Source organism: Limulus polyphemus, unplaced genomic scaffold (assembly GCF_000517525.1).
Source record: "Limulus polyphemus unplaced genomic scaffold, Limulus_polyphemus-2.1.2 Scaffold561, whole genome shotgun sequence".
Classification (NCBI taxonomy): domain Eukaryota; kingdom Metazoa; phylum Arthropoda; class Merostomata; order Xiphosura; family Limulidae; genus Limulus; species Limulus polyphemus.
The window spans coordinates 136370-142831 of NW_013666171.1; the positions used below are offsets into that span (position 1 = coordinate 136370).

Here is a 6462-nt window from a genome sequence, read left to right on the forward strand (position 1 = left end):
TTATCGCCCCCACTTGCTTTACACCTTTTTTTGGATACTATATGGACCGGTTTCTGAACGGTGGTTACCCCCGGTGGTTACCCCCGTCTCATCTAAATTATAGATATCTGATGGACTGAAATTAAACTTCTCCTGCAAACGTGACAAATTGTCAAAAAACATATCTACATTTCTTTTGTTAAAACTTGTCGCCCTGCTGAGACTCGTTGCTTCTGGCGTTCTTATTGATAATGATCCATTACCTTTCATAAATTTGGTAAACCAGTCTGGGCCAGCCATTCCTGTTGCTGCCCAATTCAAGGGAGCTGTTATTTTATTTTTGTTTGCAAATTGGTAGGCTAATTGTCTGATATCTTTTGGAGAAAGTCCATAAAAAATTTTGGATGCCTTGATTATGTAATCTGCCAATAACTTTTCTTGAGTTTCTGTGAACACTTGCCGGGATGTTAAGTATCCAGCTTTTAGATCAGTTTTTTCCCATTTGGTTCGGCAGTACGTTTTTGCTTTTTCTTGATAAATCTTTGTAGCGTCATGAAATTTACCTGAAAGTATAGATATTAAATATTTTAGATTGTTTTATATCTATGAATGCACTATAATAGGCCTATATGTAGGCTAAATGGGCAGGACATAATTTGTTAGCGAGTGGCTGTCTGAACAGTACAGTGGTAACTCGCTGGACTCCTGATCGAGATGCACACACATGTTAAATAGGCTATATTAAAAATTGTAATTTTGATTTTATAATATTAAGTTATCTGTACAGAAATATTTATAAACATTTTTTGTTGATATTTGAATTATAATAGGCCTATATATCATGATAGTTTTGTTGACTGCTTTTTGTAAAATAATAACAAACCTGAGCATGAACAATACCTTTAAATTAAATTATTAATCTGTAATTAATTATACTTACATTAAAATCAGAAGCAGTTTTTCTTAATGACTCATTATGATTAATAACTTTATCAGCCGCCTGCTCAAACACCTTTGTTGACACAGTTCCTCTATCAGTCTTAATATACGTGCGAACCATAATTGCAATTGATCTGTAAAAAAAATGTAATTCATTAATATTTCATGTGCATTACACCTTTTTGATGAAATTTGGGGCATTTTGTTACATGCTGTAACAACATGCCCCATATCGACATGGGGTATAACAATGTCTCCATACTAATTCATCATCAAACAACATAACTCAATGTTATCGTATATTAAGAGGTATTAACTATCGAAGTCTACAACTAATAAGAACAGTATCAAAACACAGTACAAAAAGAGTAAATAGATATTTCCTAGACATTTTTTTTTTAGTTTAGGCATGCAAAAACAGAAAATATACATACCTATTTTATTTCGTGACTGATCTTATTCATGTCGCCATTAAAACAAAGCTTGCGCAACACATGTTCGATGGTCCATGAATTATCGCCGTCTATTAATCTCAACAAGAGCTAGAGGCATTGTATCAACTTGCCCCTGTAACAACTAGTCCCAGTCTCCTCTACTTTTATATATATACACATGTATATGATTAGTTACTATGTTGCTAGGTGATTAGAAATAATGTATGTGTACATAAAGATCAGTAAACAAGTTCTTCAGATGCTGAGATTTGTATATTTAGATGTATTGTAAACATACAAGTATCTTTTGAAGTTTAACTTATTTATAGAACTTGTTATAACATTAGTAATAGCATTACATATATATACCAATTAATTTATGCATTTTCTCTTATTTAAAGTCTTGAAAACAGATTGCTAAACTATGGCATCACCAGCACCTAGAGCTGCCAGTGAAGAAATTGTATGTGGTGGGAAAAATAAAACTTTTCTTCGAAAACAACCAGAAAACATTTTTTTAGATGGAGACAATTGTGCAGTTTATTCTGAAACATTTTATCCAGGTACTTCAAATGTCAGTGACGAAGTTTTCAATGAATTTCCTAATACCAGTATTCAAGAAGGTGAAGAGCTGCTATGTCCTCTCCTTGATCACTTAGGGCAGAGAAATTCTTTTACACCTTATATGAGAGATGTTTTGAGAAAGCAGTTGCTATACTATTTTATGAATCCTTTCCAGAAATGGAGGGCAAAGAGAAAGTTACCATGGAAACTTGTACTTCAAATAGTAAAAATCATCATAGTGACAACACAGTTAGTATTATTTGGTTCAGATGTTTCAAAGTACCACAAAGAGCATCTAGATACAACCAAGACCTTTCATCACCTGTTTCTTAAAGACTGGGACCCAGTACGTGAAATAATTTCCTATCCTCCTTCTGCGGGACCATATGCTGTGTATACTAAATCGGATTTCTTTGATCATATTGATTACGTAGTCAAAATGTTTGCCCAGATAACGAATACAACTATTGGGACATATGGCTATGACAATGAAACTGGAGGCATGTCACCTATCAAGTTTTGCAAGAAACATTATAAGAAAGGTGAAGTGTATCCTTACAATGAAACTCTGAACTATGATAATACTATTGAATGTACTTGTCTTGAGATAGCTTCTCTGTATCCTGCTGGTGATACACGATGGAAACAATTTCAAATGAGGAAATATTTAAGAGATAACAATAGCTCTATAAAGTTTGATTGTCTAATTGAAGCAAGTTTAATATTTAACTTAAAAACTATCTATGTAAAATCTCAATTAAAGTTTGACACACCAGACTGTAGTAGCATCCACATTGTGGTAAAATATGACAATAGCTTGCAAGATGGTCAAGTTTTGGTTACTCTAGAAACAATTTCCAAAAAGTTAGACTGCAGAAGAAGCATATATTATGCTAGCAGTGACAAGTTAAAGTATATCATGGAGCAAATTCTTAATGGTCTTGTTATTACTTTTTGCTTGGGGTCACTTATGTTATGTGGTCGATCTTTGTACAAAGGGCAGTTGTTATGGCAAGAAACTGTTAATTTTTTCAAAAGGCAAAGAGGGAAAAACCTGTCAATCAAAGTTGAACTAGAATTTATTGACTTCTGGCTTGTAATGATCATGGCTAATGATATCCTCATTATTTCTGGATCAGCTATTAAAATTCAGCTTGAGCAAAAGCTAGTTGAAGGGGGCATGAATAATATATGTACAATTTTACTTGGAAGTGGAAACTTGCTCGTATGGGTAGGCTTGCTGCGTTACCTGGGATTTTTTCCTAAGTACAACATCTTAGTTTTGACTCTAAAAAGGGCACTTCCCAATGTGTTGCGATTCACACTTTGTGCTATGTTCTTATATTTTGGTTTCTGCTTCTGTGGATGGGTAGTTCTGGGACCATATCATTTCAAATTTAGACACTTGAGTACAACAGCTGAATGCTTGTTTGCAATGATGAATGGAGATGATCTCTTTGCAACCTTTAGCATTCTGAACACAGACAACACTCTTCTGTGGTGGTTCAGTCGCTTTTACCTTTACTTATTTATAAGCTTATTTATTTATGTAGTAATCAGTCTCTTCATTTCTGTTATCATGGACAGTTATGATATTATTAAGAATCATTACTCCAGCGAATGTCTTAGGTCTGAGTTGCATGAGTTTATAGCCGAGTGTCAAGATGACATAGCAAGTGGTGTGTACCATGAAGATACTCAAAGCTGCAACTCACATTTCTTATCAAGATGTTGTGTGGCTTCATGCTTTAAGATAGATACTCAATAATGTTTAGCTCTTTAAATTTTTTATTCATATGCTATATTGAAGAAAGGCATAGTATTTACTCTGTTGGACAAAACATTTTATTGGAAATAATATTTTGCATTAAACTGATTGCATAACTAGCTTCTGCAATTATATTTCCATGAAGTTGTTAATACTGTAGTATTATTTAGCAAAATGTTTGATTACATTCTTGATATGTATTAAAAGGTTTATTTTGTTGTTTGTAATATGTTGGGCATATTTCCAATTGATTACCCCCCTTTAATATACATTACACCACTGTAGTATAAATTAAAGTTTTACATACATGTATATTTAAGTGTTCTGTGATGTATTTTCTTTTGAATACATATAGTAGATGTTAGCAAGTTAGACTCTGAATTTGGTTTTAATAAGAGAGAACAAAGTTACATGATGTAACAGTGGTTTAACCAGTAACACAGTATACATGGTTATGTATTTATATGTTACTTACAGCAAATGCTGTTTTTCATAATACTTGAGTTATCTTGTTACATTGAATAGAATAAAATGAATAATGTACCAACGAGAAAAAGGTGACAATAAAGAAATTAATGTAGCTTTCACAAATATTACAAAAATCAATTTCTACAGAAGTTACTTTTAGATAATACTTTGAAATATGATTTTTCAAAAATATAATTTTACATGACAACTCAATAACATATTGAAAAATAGCTAGAGGTGATGGATTTGAGAAGTTAAAATCTACCCTTCTCATTTGTAGATCTATTCAAACAATATTTGGAATCAAGGGATTATCTGAATATTTTGACATCAATCAGATTCCTTAAAACTGAATGACTAAAAGAAAATTAAATTATTTGTAAAAACCACTAAGCAGCATAACGTGGATATGATACATCTCCAGTATCAGATGTCTGTTGAAACACTTCAGTATAATTTTCCTAAAAATAGTGATGAATAAATATAAAATGTGAAATATGATTCCTCAGATTTGAGCAAAACTTTTGAGGTTTCATATGTTTTGTAAGCTTAGTTTACCACCAGGCATTTATAAACATGTATAATGCTACAAGGCCTTATAATTTATGTATATGATTTATATTACTTCATGTGCATTAAGTACTTAAGGTAAGGTTGTAGTAATTGGATATCAATCATTGTCATGGTTAGCAGCCTATATGATAATCTAAGTGTAATTAGTATTTTTTTTATATATAACTAGATACTTATTACAAACTCTTGTGGATTCCAATACACTGGATAAACAAAATGACAAACAAAAGCTAGAATTCAGAGCATAATAGAAAAGACTTGGTAATACCAGTCTATCTACAGTAGCCCATCATGCCGAAGACCATGCAGTAAAAAGGTAATATATTGATTCGGGTTTCAATGAGGGTAGCCCTAATCAAGTGTATAATGCACCAGACTAATAAAAACAACAGGATAGTTACTTTTTAATAGTTTTTATTCAATATCAAGAAATATCTTTGTGGAGTGCACATTTTAGTTTTTTTATTATGTTTTTTGCCTTGTCAATTGACATGTTCTTATTTTCTGTTGTTTTGGGTATACTAGCATTATCATATTGATAAAGGAATCTTATTGCTCTTACAAAAGGATTATGAAAACAATTGTACCTTAAGAGCTTCCACAAGAATTTGTTGCTAATAATGATGTGTAGATGAACTGGTGCTCAGGTTCTGTAGACTTCTTCAAATTTCCTGTGTCTTTTCTTACAAGCTTTTAATTTCTTTTGTTTATATCAAATTTGGTTTCATCTTAGACAATTTGGGCTTGTGTTTAGGTGACTTTGGTCTAAACACTGTAGACATCTGGCAACACTTTGTGTCAGTTGCAATTAACCTTTAGCAATTTTATTGGACAATTGACACATGGTGGTTTAAGAACAGTAAAAATGTTGAAGAGCAATTAGAACTTGTCAGTTGAAGAACAATAAACACACAGTTGGTAGCAGTTTTTTAAATGCACTTACTCCATGGAAAGAAATAAAAATATTTTTTATTTCAGTGAAGAATGTGAATCAACTTTATTTCTTGTGACTCGCTATATTAACATATCAGTTTTGTTTATTTTAGAAATGTTGAAGTATTTTTATTCAGGTTAGTTGTTACAGTATTAGTGTGAAACTAGGTGGTAAAGAACAGATTACTTAAAAACAGATCATCTTTGAAGATCTTTTGGTTACCAAGCTTTGTCTTTATGTTTAAGATATTCTGTAAGAAAAGAGTGATTTGTATTTTACTTATTAAGTTTATATCTGCAGTTGCTACTGGTTTGTGATGTAGATCTCTGTAATTTTGACCATTCCTTTGCTTATCTAAAGATCACAAAGAGAATAATAGTAATTGTGAAATAGAAATTTTATTTTTTATTTTATTACTCAAGTGTACACCAGTTAAACTGGAGTAAGAATGTTTTCAGAAACAGTTTTTTTCAGAGATCACCAAACATTTATAAGTACCTTGAAGTCAGATAGGCTCTATTTTAATGATTAAGTGTACTTGGGAAATTCTAGACATTTTATTACTGAATGAGCTATTTGCATTTTGAAAATTATCATTTGGTACTAGTTGTACAATATATGTACGAATCTCAACAAGCATAGGACTTGTAACTATAAAGCATTTAAACTATTGTTAACTTCGTTAAAGAACTTTGATGTTTATACATATATATATATATGTATTATTGGACATGTACAATATGATTCTTTTGTTTTACTAGAACATTGCTTCCTGGATACTTTGATACTGAAAATATTAATAC

At 31.5% G+C, this 6462-nt stretch overlaps 1 pseudogene; it reads left to right on the plus strand.

The window, feature by feature from the left end:
- The window catches only part of LOC106459118, a 31812-nt pseudogene extending 25982 nt beyond the window's left edge, over positions 1-5830 (plus strand).
- Positions 5831-6462: the final 632 nt, after the last annotated feature.